We start from the raw sequence: 13,956 nt of genomic DNA, 5'->3' as shown, positions 1-13,956 counted from the left end.
ACAGCATTCCAATGCTCTCTACCTGGATTAGATAAAAATCTACTGACTGTACCAATAGCATGCGCTATATCTGGTCTTGTGCACACCATTGCATACATCAAACTACCCACAACAGATGCATAAGGAACCTGTTGCATATATGATTTTTCAGCTTCAATTGAAGGACTCTGTTTAGCACTCAATATGAAATGAGGAGCAAGAGGAGTGCTTACCGCCTTAGCCTTCTGCACATGGAACCTCTGTAGCACCCTTTTAACATAGTGTTCTTGTGACAACCAAAGTTTATTCTCTTTTATATCACGCATGATTCTTATACCAAGAATCTGCTTAGCAGCTCCCATGTCTTTCATGGAAAATGACTCGCCCAATTGCTTCTTTAACCTGTCAATCATGGAAATATTTTTCCCGACAATAAGCATGTCATCAACATACAATAACAAGATAATAAAATCATCATCAACAAACTTTTTAATAAAGACACAGTGATCAGAAGTAGTATTCTTGTAGCCTTGCTCACACATAACTGACTCAAACTTCTTGTACCACTAACGCGGAGCCTGCTACAAGCCATATAAGCTCTTTCTCTACCTGCAAACATAGTCTTCCTTGCCTTCAACAAGAAAACCATCAGGTTTCTTCATGTAAATCTCTTCCTCCAAATCACCATGAAGGAAAGCAGTTTTTAAATCCATTTGCTCTACCTCCAAATCAAGAGTAGCAACCAAACTCAACACGGTTCTAATGGATGAAATCTTCACCACAAGAGAAAAACTCTCATTGAAATCAACACCCTTTTCTCTGTCTGAAACCTTTCGCCACCAATCTGGCTTTATACCTCAGAGATGTAGAATTACTTTCTTGCTTCACCCTGTAAATCCACCTGTTTTCCAAAGCCTTCTTGCCTTTTGGCAATTTCACCAAATCAAAAGTGTGATTATCATGCAAAGACTTCATTTAATCTTGCATAGCGTCCAACCACTTCTTCTTTTCGTCACTCCCCATGGCCTCTTGAAAACACTCAGGTTCACCTCCATCTGTCAAGGTAACATAATCATCAGAAGAATACCTGGTAGATTGTTTCCTCTGCCTATTGGACCTCCAAAGTTGAACTTGAGGTGGTTCAGGAGCTTCACCAAGATTCTCATCTTGTGACATCTTATGTTCCTCTTCAAAATCATCAACAAGAACATCAAAATCATGTCCAAGCTGCTGATTACCAACATCATCATGTTGCTCATCATTCTGAACATTATTCTCAGCAGTACCCAAATCATGAACAGGTGTCCTAACTAGATCAACATCAGACAAACTATTATCTCTCTCAGTTGTAGTCTTCTGCATCTTATCAATGTCTTCAATGATTTGGTCTTCCATGAACTTCACATCACGGCTTCTAACTGCCTTCTTCTCAACAGGATCATACAGCTTGTAGCCAAATTCATCTTGACCATAACCTATGAAGATCTTTCATCCTTTGAAACATGCACATATGCCCTGCAACCAAAGACACGCAAATGATCATACCTGACATTCTTGCCAAACCAGATTTTATCTGGCACATCTGCATTCAAAGCAACTACAAACTAAGATTAATAACATGCACTGCCGTGTACAATGCTTCACCCCAAAAGTGCTTAGGCAACTTTGCTTCAGAAAGCATACACCTAACTCTCTCAATCAAAGTCTTGTTCATCCTCTCCGCTAAACCATTCAGCTGAGAAGTTTTAGGAGGAGTCTTTTCATGTCTGATACCCTGCTACTTGCAATAAGCATCAAATGGTCCACAATTCTCACCACCATACGAATGAATTTCAGCTTCTTTCCTGACTGTCTCTCCATACATGGAACTCTTTGAATTTCTCAAGAACTTGATCTTTTTAGTCTTCAAAGCATACAGCCAAAGCTTCCTGAAACAATCATCAATAAATATTACAAAGTAAAGTGCACCACTAAATGACTTTACCTTCAAAGGGCCACAAACATCAGAATGCACCAATTCAAGCAACTCTGACTTCCTTGAGGGATGATGCTTCTTGAAGAATACTCTAGTCTGCTTACCAGCCATGCAATGAGAACATCTCTCCAACTCTACACTCTTCAATCCTGGAAGCACATCCTTTTTAGCTAAACAATTCAGCCTATTTTCACTGATATGACTAAGCCCGCGGTGCCACAAAGAAGCCTCCAAATCCATGGCGTTCACACTATCTCTAGCAACCAATGCTTTAGTCCAATACAATTTATTAATTTTCTCCCCTCTGGCCATAACCAAGTTACCTCTGGTGAGTTTCTATTTTCTAGAACCAAAGTGATTATCATAACCACCATCACCAAGCATATGCACATATATAAATTAAAGCGAACATCTGGAGCATGTTTGACTCCTCTAAGCAACAACTGCATTCCCATGTTGGTCTGCAAACAAACATCACCAATACCAACAACCTTAGACACACCATCATTGCCCATCTTCAATACTCCAAAATCACCAGAAGTGTAAGATGTGAAGAAATTCTTCCTTGGTGTAACATGCAGTGTAGCAACACTATCAATTATCCACATGCTCTCATCTGATGCAAGATTGACTAAATCATGGTCACGGAGAATAATCAGATCATCACAAGTAGCAGTAGTAACACGGTCATCATCATCATGATCCTTCTCTCTCTACTTACCCTTGTTGCCTTTGCTCTCCCGTTTCCATATAAAACAGTTCTTTTTCTGACTTCTCCCCTGTTCTCAATAACAAGTACCTCGGAATGAGATGAAGTACCTTGTGCCTTCCTTCTCATCTCCTCATTAAGAATGCTGCCCTTTACATTTTCAAAAGAGACAACACCATCTGGGCATGAATTAGTAATTGAAACCCGAAAAGTTTCCCAAGAGTCTTGTAAAGTATTCAGTAGCCATAATCCCAACACTTCATCATCAAACTTGATGCTCATTCCTGCAGTTGATCTCGGAGCCCCTAAAAATCATTCAAGTGATATGAAATAGAAGTCCCCTCCTTGTACCTCAAATTCATCAAGGAATTCAACAAATACAATTTATTATTCCCTAATTTAGAAGCATACAAAGATTTAATCTTCTACCACAAGGATCTTGCAAGTTCCTCACTAGCAATGTGATTGTAAACATTGTCTTCTACAAATTGTTGAATGAAACCACAAACCTGCTGATGTTCAAAACTTCATTCCTCACGAGACATGTCTTCTGGCTTCTTAGTAGAAAACATAGGACGATGCAACTTCTTCTCAAATAAAAGATCCTTCATCTTGCCCTTTCACAAGTGATAATTAGTTTCATTCAAACAGATCATTCTATTTGTATTTGCCTCCATCGTTTAAACAAGTCAAACATCCCCTTAACTAAAGAGCTCTCATGCCACTCTGATGGGAAATTCAGCACAAATAACAACAACACTCTAACAGAGCAATGCACAACAGTTAATTAATTTCCCCAAATTGTTGAATCTGTGAGTAGCAATAACAAATAATGCAACAACTAAAATCACAATAAAAGAGACACCAAGATTTTTAATGTGGTAAAAGCCTTCTCAATTTGAGAAGGATAACATCCACGTGACCAAGCTAGTAATCAAGCTCCACTATGATCAAATCAGGTTACAAGAGAGTCTCAAAATATAGCACAAATTTGTGCACAACAATTGATCAAACAACAAAGCAACAACTATGAAATAGAGAACCAAGAAAACCAGTAAAACTAGAATTTCGCTGCTACTGTCCGACGCAGTTTTCTTCCACCACAGGAAGCTACTCATCAATCACACCGTTCATATTGAAAAAACGGATGTCACGAATCGGCTGTTCAAATTTCAGCCCGATCGGACGGTGAACGAAGGCGTGGCGGCAGATCTACAAACGCTGCTAAGACTTTGTGCGAAAATCCTTTTTCTTCTCTTCTCTATCACTTTTCTCTCTGCTTCTCTTGCCAAATTAGACCTCTCTCTCTCAACCCTAGCTGACCCCTCTCTAATTGTTTAAGGGAGACAAAGTGGGTCTACAAATTTGGACCTTTCTTCACATAGGATGGGAGTCCAAGACCCAACAGTCAATGGCTAGTATCTTCTTAAAATGAACAAAAGGTTTTCCTGAATCCCTGAATGTCTCTCATTAAACGTGCCATACTTCTGCAATCTGAATTGCTCCCAAAAGTGAGAGTATGTTTTAAATTAAAAGGATGGTTACACATCCCTATTCCTTTGTACCTATATATTTGGACACTTGTTTTCTCATTGCCTAAAAATGGGAAAGGATGGTATCATGTAAAGAACTAAATGCTCTTGTAAAATAGCTTCCATTTCTTTCTGGGTATTATGCAATGCAATTTTCATCTAATGGTTTCAATAGCATCTTAAGATGAATTATCAGGGAAGCAAGTAGAAGAAATAAAATTTAATGTAGAGGTACTTGGTTTCACAGAATAACTCAAACATGTTGTTGCAATTGACATAATCACACTCTTTAACATATCACTAGCATGTTGATAGAAATAGCAAGCATAACAATTAATTTGATACAAATCCATTGACTGCATATTTGTTTTTGCATTGCGTTCAATTCCTCAACGTAATGGAGGTGCATCTAGTCTAGCTTAACCCATGATTGAAAACCCGGTCTGTGATTAATCTTATGCGGCCACTGATACCTGACTTCCTAAGACCCGGAACGGGAACGGTTGATGGAAGGGTGGTGGTTGGAGAACTAGTTCTCGGATTCGATGGAGGAGAGTAAGAGCGATTGGCGGCGAAGAGAGAGAAAGTGTTTGCATAGCCATAAACCTTTCATAAACCTCTCAGAACCGGAGGAAGATTCTCCGAACACTTGTTCCAGTATCGTTTTCTGCTACTCCTATTCCTCCTCATCTTTGACTTCGACTTCCTTTTCCTTTTCTTTCTCATTCTGACATGGTGAAGAAAGGTTGTTACTTTTTTTCTTTTTTTTTTTGAACACAAGCTACTTTTTTTTGGGCCAAATGTGGCTGCTAATGGGTCAGATTTACTATGTTCTTAACCGACCCAATGCTTAGGTTTGGTGAAAATATTGGACTCTAGCATGATTTAATTTCGGGTAAATAGTCTAGTTGGTCTCTAAATGTGCCAGGAGCCTTTAAGTTGGTTCTTAAACTTTAAAAATTCATCTCGCAATCCTTGAAAGTGGCAGATGTCAGTCATATAAGTCTTTGGGGATTAAAATCATTTACGGACATTAATGGAAATGTTGAGATGAAGTTTTTTTCCATGCTGGAGTGTCCACGTGTAAAATGAAAGTTGGGGAAAAAATTAACCTCAATCTAGTCCCTCTTTAAATTAACACAATCTTCACCTTCTTCATCTTCATCTTGTTCATCTTCACCTTCTTTATCTTTTTCAAAAAACCCAGAACTCCACCTCGTCCAACCACCACTCTAGCCACCTCCCCATTTAAACGACCTATAACCTCCACCACGTAAACTACCTGGTTCAAGTTCTCCGGTCACCACCCCCTCACTCCTCCGATAATCATCGAAATCAGATCTAGTTCTTAACCGGAATACACTAGTGAGACATAAACAGACCCTGATCTGGTTCATTTGGAGACCCACGAACCCAACTCCATGTTCCTTTTTTCCGTTGAAACCCTCAGCATTGACAACTGCTGCGCTCTCCACCGTTATCGAAACCCCACCTCCATCGAAACCCAGTCCCACTCAACAGCCCATCAAGCAGTACATCCCCACCCAAGAACATGTGTTCAATGACAAAGGCTAGGATCGGTGGTGAACTCAATGGATGTCTTTAGTGTTGTCGCTTGGACGCGGAAAACCAGACCTCAATTAAGATTGAGATTGATCAATGGCGAACTCGCCAGATGAATCGTCAATGTTAAGCTTCTGACTGAGCCCGTCCATGTTAAGCTAGAGAACCAGACCTCAGTGAAGATATAATCTCAGATTTGTGTTTGAATCCCTAAAACCCAGATTTGTGTAATGAGAGACAAGATTAAATAGAGAAATACTTGACTGAATTTCTCTCCCTACATGTATGAAACATACATTTTCTCTCTACTATACTTCATGTGGATTGTGAAACTCTTCTAATATTTTACTTGTGCGCTGCTTTCCATTCTGGGTTTGGTTATGAGATTTATATTGTTCTGTGCTGCTAAGGACTGTTTGTGCTATGATGAGTTTCTCACTCTGATTTTACCGCCACAATAATGGAGTTTTAGAAAGAAGCAACATCATAGATGATGTTATTTTCTTGAATATCTACGTTGTTGTGGTTCCAAATGGATTAGTTGTTGCGGTATTATTTTCTACTTTGTTGATGATGATTTCACGTTTTGTGAAGAATGAATTGACCTTGTCATATTTTAAAGTTTGAATTTATGAAAATTTTCTAGAGATAATAATGAAGGAGATGAACATGATGAATGTTGTTGGGGTTTTTTTTTTTTTTTAAATAGAAACCCAAAAGTATAATTAGGAAGGACTAAATTGACGTTAACTTTTTCCCCAACTTTCAATTTACATGTGGACACTCTAACATGGAAAAAAAAGTTCCATCTCAGCATTTTCGTTCAAGTCCGTCAACAATTTTATTTTTGATAGATTATGTTGTCTTTTCTCATCCTTGAAGAAACTGTTGGGGGTTGGGGGTTGAGTTCTTATGTTATGATAGCTAAATCAGTGGGTGTTGGGATTTATTTTTTATTTCTTATTTTTTATAGACCTTTCTTTGTACTATTTGGTGGGGTTGAAGCACCCCTTGTGCTTCCTTAGTAATTCAATTCGTTTGGCTTTCCAAAAAATGTTTTTTTAACCCCATGGACAAATTTGACCGACGCGACGTCTGCCAATTTAAGGGATTGCATGATTGATTTTAAAGTTTAGAGAACAACTTGAATGTGCCTGACACATTCAGTGACCATAGAAATTAGATGGTAGGGACTAAAACTAAACTTAAATGTAAAATAAGAGATTAAAACTTATTTAAACCATCTTTAAGTTACATTATGTATTCTACTTTTTTTTTTTGCAATGGCGGGCTAGGTCCCCAACAAAAAAAGGCTAAGAGTCAGACCAGGAGAGACGAGGACACAATTTCTAGACAATTCTGAGAAAGTAACCTATGACACTCCTCTATGGGAGAACATATGTAATGTACGGAAAGAAAACTTATGTCCAACATGGGCTAAGCTAAAAATTCAGCTAGGAAAAGCATTGTCAGTACAAAATTTCGTAAACATTTATCTTGAGCTAAGCCTTCATTATGACACGACCAAGACAATTGTGAAATGTGTTGCTGCGTGGTGAAGATGAGTGTCTCCTGGTGTTCGCACGGGAAAGGAAGAAGTTGATAGGAACTGGTAATCCCTATCATAGCATAGTTAATACGGTTACCTGACCCTTCACCCTGCAAATCCCTTTATTCCCTTAGCTCACCAAGTGAGCTACTGGGTTTTATGATATCATGAATTGAAAAGAAAGAAATAAAATTTATAAAGGAAATAACAACTAAACTAATTAGAAACAATAATTTATTTTCTAACTGTTTAAATCCATAAGGTCCAATTTTTAAGAGTAGTATACTTGGGAAAATCTTTAATCTTTACCGCACCCGAATCCAATAACGATGTCTATATTAGTTGAAACCAACAAGTAAATAATTAAAAACGACTCGATATCATTTTCCTATTTATTTATTTTTGTATGTGGACTGGTATGGGCTTACCAGCTTTGTAACTTAGTGGGCTTAGGCATTTCTGTAATCATTGGGCCAGGCGACCCATGACCCGAACGGGTCAAAACACAATCATATATATAAAGGACACCGCCCAAGCGGTGGGGGATCCAACGCATTTTCACTCATTCTACTTGATTCATTTTACTTTCGCTCTCTGATTTGCTTAGCCCTGACTCTCTGTGTTCTAGGCCGGAACATTGGCGCCCACCGTGGGGCCGACAGAATTTTTCCTAGGCTTCATTTCTCACAGAAATGGTCACTCGATCTGGAGCGAACGGAGAGAGGAACCAAATCCATCAGGATAATGTTCCTCTCGATGTTCTTCAATGGATCATGGACGATCTGAATGATCTCCGCCAACATAATCAACAATTGCAAACTCAACTTGCTGAATTGAATCAAGTTAGGGGCTCGCAGGAGGGCGATCGAAGAATGGCAGAAACGGTCGTGGACTTTCAACCGTTCACGGATGAAATTGCAAACACCACTGTCCCAGATAATTTGAAGACACTTGTTCTCGATTCGTATTTTGGAGATTCTGATTCAAAAGAGCATTTGGTGTATTTCAACACCAAAATGGTTATCGTAGGCGCTTCAGATGCGTTGAAATGCAAAATGCTTCCTTCAACTTTCAAGAAATCGGCGATGACTTGGTTTACTACTTTACCGCCTCGCTCAATCGCTGGATTTATGGATTTGTCTGCTAAGTTCCTGTCTCAGTTCTCAACTAGCCGCGCCCAGAAGGTAACTCCGGAAGCTTTATTCAACATTCAGCAAAGGCCTAATGAGAGCCTTCAAGCATTCATGGGGCGTTTCAATCAATTTTCAGTTCATTTGGAGGATAAGATGCCAGAGATTTGCATAGCCGCTTTTGAATTAGGACTTCAACCAGGCAGTCTGAACAGTAATCTAAGTCGTAAGCCCGTGGAAACGATGGCTGAATTGCGCAACAGGGTGCAGGGCTTTATTCGTGAGGAACAAAGTGATCGCATAAAGAAAAACCGTAAGAATGCGGCGGTTACCGGCCAGCAACAGCAAGCGGATTCGAAGAGGGCGACGGTTAACGATCAGCGTTCGGGTGGAGCGGTTTCTAAGGGCGAAAGAGGTTACAATAATTCAAGTCGTTATGATAACCGCTCCAACTTTCGTAATCGTGCTCAACCCTATGGAAATCGTGGATATGGGCATTCATTGACGTGGACTAGAAACCAACAGGACAGGTCGGTCCCACTTGCAGTTAATTTGACAGAGGCTTTGCACATGTGTTTGGAGGCTAACACGATTCGTTTTCCGAAACAACCGAAACGCCCACCTTGCAACGTGGACAGATCTAAGTGGTGCGAATACCATCGCATCGCGGGGCACAATACCGATGATTGTTTTACACTAAAAAAAGAAATAGAGGCTTTGATAAAAGCAGGATGCATGAAACAGCTGGAGGCAAGAAAAGAGTCTGATGGAGCTGGAACTTCTACCAAGAGAGACGAAGCTGGAAATGAAATTCAAGAGTCAGAAGAGCCCAAAAAGCAAGTGGGAGGAGAAACTAAGGGGCGAATCCATTCAATTTTTGGCGGATTCAGAGGCGGAGGAGTGACAAATTCTTCGAGGAAAAGGTATGTTCATTCTATGAATGCAGTTTATGCTAATGATTAGGGAAGCTGGGGAATCAATCAGCCCGATATCACTTTCACTGTCAAAGATTTTGTGGGAGCGCAACCCCACGAAGATGATCCCATTGTGGTAATGCTAAAGATTGCTGATTATGAAATTGAAAGGGTGTTGTTGGATCAAGGAAGTTCAGCAGATTTAATTTATGGGGATGCTTATGAGAAGCTTGGGCTTACAGAAGCTGATCTATTGCCGTATGATGGGGCGTTAGTAGGATTTTCGGGTGAAAGAGTGTTTGTCAGAGGATATGTGGAGCTCAACACGGTATTTGGCGAAGGAATAAATGCAGAGTCTTTTGCCATTAAATTCTTGGTGGTGAAATGTACGTCACCGTATAATGTGCTTATAGGAAGACCTTCATTGAACAAACTTGGTGCGATTATTTCAACGAGGCATTTAACAGTGAAATATCCACTATCGAAAGGGGGCGTAGGAATTCTTAAGGCTGATCAAGTGGTTGCAAGGAGGTGCTATTCTGAAAGTTTCAAGCAGTATGGTCACATGGGGAAAAGAGCTGTTAAGGAGGGACACAGAGTTTATGGAGTTGACATTGATCAGGAAGGAGTTTGTTTGGATCCAAGAGAGGGGTTTCTGGAGCATAAGATGACTCCCGAAGAAGAAACAAAGACTGTCAAAGTGGGCGAACGAAATCTGAAGGTTGGAGTGAATTTGACAGCGATTCAGGAGGCCAGATTGACACAGTTATTAGCAGAGAATATGGATTTGTTTGCTTGGAGCGCTCAAGACCTTCCCGGAATTGATCCAAATTTTATATGTCACAAATTAGCATTGAATCCGGGGGTGAAACCAATTGCGCAAATGAAAAGGAAAATGGGCGAAGAAAAAGCGCAGGCAGTGAAGGCGGAGACCAACAAATTGATAGATGCGGGTTTCATAAGAGAGGTGAAATATCCAACATGGCTAGCGAATGTGGTAATGGTGAAGAAGAGTAACGGGAAATGGCGGATGTGCACAGATTATACAGATTTGAACAAGCATTGTCCAAAGGATTCTTATCCTCTTCCAAACATTGATAAATTGGTTGACAGGGCTTCAGGATTTGGAATGTTGAGTTTAATGGATGCCTACTCTGGGTACCACCAAATTCGAATGTATGCGCCCGATGAAGAGAAAACAGCTTTCATGACGAATCAGGCGAATTATTGTTATCAAACTATGCCGTTTGGGCTTAAGAATGCAGGAGCTACTTATCAGAGGTTGATGGACAGAGTTTTTGAGGGTCAAGTGGGGCGCAATATGGAAATTTATGTGGATGATATGGTGGTCAAATCAGAAGAAATGGGTGGACATTGTCTAGACTTAGCTGAAGCTTTTGGCGAAATCAGAAAGCATAACATGCGCCTTAATCCGGAAAAATGCTCTTTTGGGATTCAAAGTGGGAAATTCTTGGGCTTTATGATTACCAGAAGAGGGATTGAGGTTAACCCTGACAAGTGTAAAGCAATTCTGGAAATGCAAAGCCCGACATCAGTAAAGGAGGTGCAGAAGCTAACAGGAAGGATTGCAGCTTTATCAAGGTTTCTACCTTGTTCTGGGAGCAAAGCGGCACCATTTTTTCAATGCTTAAGGAAAAATAGAGTGTTCCAGTGGACAGATGAATGTGAACAAGCTTTTCAAAGTCTCAAGGAGCATCTATCTAAGCCTCCCATATTGTCAAAGCCAATACCAGGTACACCTTTATCGGTTTTTATTTCTATATCAGATAATGCTGTCAGTTCTGTTCTATTACAAGAATGCAAAGATGAGTTGAGAATTATATATTTTGTGAGCCACGCTTTACAAGGGGCTGAGTTACGATACCAAAAAATAGAAAAGGCTGCACTTGCCTTGATTATATCCGCCCGTAAATTGAGGCCTTATATCAAGGTTTTCAAATCAAAGTCAAAACTGATTTTCCTTTGCATCAAGTGTTGCAAAAGCCTGACTTGGCAGGGCGAATGGTATCGTGGGCTGTTGAGTTGTCAGAGTTTGGCATTGTATTTGAAAAGAAAGGTCAGGTCAAAGCTCAAGTGTTAGCAGATTTTGTCAATGAAATGTCTCCAGAGGTAAAGGTTTCAGAAGAGGCGGAATGGATTCTGTCAGTAGATGGATCATCTAATTTAAAAGGCAGTGGAGCTGGAGTGGTTTTAGAAGGACCAGGTGGAGTGATTATTGAGCAATCCTTGAAATTTGACTTCAAAGCAAGTAACAATCAGGCAGAATATGAAGCAATTATAGCTGGAATAAAGTTGGCCATTGAGATGAATGTTCATTGTCTCGTGATCAAAACTGATTCTCAGCTGGTTGCAAATCAAATTAAGGGAGATTATCAGGCGAAGGATATTCAATTGGCCAAGTATCTAACGAAGACTCAAGAGTTGATGAAACGCATGGACAGTGTACAGGTGAATCATGTTCCTAGAGAAGAAAATACCAGGGCTGATGTTCTTTCCAAGCTAGCAAGCACAAAGAAGCCGGGCAACAACAAGTCAGTGATCCAAGAAACTTTGAAAAGCCCGAGCATAAATGAGGATGATGTGGTTATGGTAGCAGGAGCAGCGCCTCCAGATTGAATGGATCGGATTAAAATGTGCTTAGAGGCAGATGGGGCAGATTTAGCTTTATTTTCCAAAGATCAGGTGCGTGAAGCCAGTCATTATGTGCTTTTAGGAGATCAACTTTACAGGAGGGGCGTAGGAGTTCTATTGTTGAGGTGCGTTACACGGGATGAGGCTGACAGAATTATGTTTGAGGTTCATGAAGGAGTTTGTGCAAGTCATGTAGGGGGAAGGTCTTTGGCCGCAAAAGTGCTTAGAGCGGGATTCTATTGGCCAACTCTGAAAAGTGATTGTATGGGGTACGCTAAGAAATGCGAAAAGTGTCAAATTTATGCTGATTTGCATAGAGCACCTCCAGAAGTGTTAAGTTCTATGAGTTCTGCGTGGCCATTTGCTATGTGGGGCGTAGATATTCTTGGACCGTTCACTCCTGCAGGGGCTCAGATCAGGTTTGTTCTGGTGGCTGTTGATTACTTCACAAAGTGGATTGAGGCAGAATCTATGGCAAAAATTACAGCGGAAAAAGTCAAGAAGTTTTACTGGAGAAAGATAATTTGCAGGTTTGGTGTCCCAGCAACATTGGTGTCCGATAATGGAACGCAATTCACAAGCAGAATAGTCAGAGATTTTTGTAATGAAATGGGGATAGAGATGAGGCTTGCTTCTGTTGAACATTCGCAATCTAATGGCCAGGTAGAAGCGGCGAACAAAGTAATTCTGAATGGCATCAAGAAACGCTTAGGTGAGGCAAAAGGTTTATGGGCTGACGAATTACTGACAGTAGTATGGGCGTACAACACGACACCGCAATCCACTACAGGTGAAACACCATTCAAGCTTACGTATGGTGTAGACGCAATGATTCCAGTTGAGATCCAGGACATGACTTTCAGGGTTGCAACATATGATGAGAACGAGAACCATGAGAACAGGCTGATAGACTTAAATTTGGCTGAGGAAGTAAAAACAGAGGTTCGCTTGAGGCAGGCCGCAGTAAAGCAAAGGTCAGAAAGGCGCTACAATACTAGAGTGGTTCCAAGGCACATGCAAGTAGGCGATCTGGTATTGCGCAGAAAGGCTAAAGGTCCAGATGATTCAAAGTTGTCACCTAACTGGGAAGGTCCCTACAGGATTCTGCGTGATTTGGGACAAGGGGCTTATCACTTGGAAGAACTATTCGGGCGAAGGATTCCGAGAGCTTGGAATGCACAGCACCTGCGTTATTATTACAGTTGATTCGCCCAGTGTGTGGAGCATTGTTGTTTTAGTTTGTTTTGTTGTGTTGAAGACTATGTGGTGTGTTCTCCTATGATTTGTATGTTTGTGTTGTAAAAACTACGTTTGTTTATGTGTTAAGACTTAGTGTGACGTGCTCTTTTCTCTACCTGAAAAGGAGAGTTTTTAACGAGGCGTTACACATTATAATGAATAACAGGTATGCACTCTTTTCTCTACCCCAGGCGGGAGAGTTTTTAACGAGGCATAACCTTTTAAAAAAAAAATATTTGCCTTGATCCGCATGATATTTTTTCTTATTTACAACTTAGGTCTATCAATTGGGCGATGTCAGACAATTGAGAAAGAGTAAGTCTCTTAAAACTAGAGCGTTTGACCACGAATTCATGAGCACAGCCTTAATTTGGATTCAAGCTTGTCCAAATTGAGCACAAGTCTCCAAGCGAGCAAAATTTTATACTCAGAAAGATGTTAACTTCTGAGAAATTGTTACTTTTGATTAAGTTCAAAATTGCAAAGGCCTTGTGAATTCAAAGAATAGTTGGTAAAGCAATATCAAACATCTTGATTATTGTATAGCAAAGTCAACACTTTGGGCTTAAGAAATATTTGATATAGTAATATCATTTGTCCTTTACAAATTGCGTAATACAGCTGACGTTTGGAAAATGAAGAAGAAAGGTGCAAGGTACTTGAGCAGTGAATAATTTCATTCTTTCATTGCTTCACAAAATTTCATTCTTTCAT

The sequence above is a fragment of the Lotus japonicus genome, chromosome 6 (genome assembly GCF_012489685.1).
Source record: "Lotus japonicus ecotype B-129 chromosome 6, LjGifu_v1.2".
Lineage (NCBI taxonomy): Eukaryota > Viridiplantae > Streptophyta > Magnoliopsida > Fabales > Fabaceae > Lotus > Lotus japonicus.
This window is presented reverse-complemented; position numbering follows the sequence as displayed.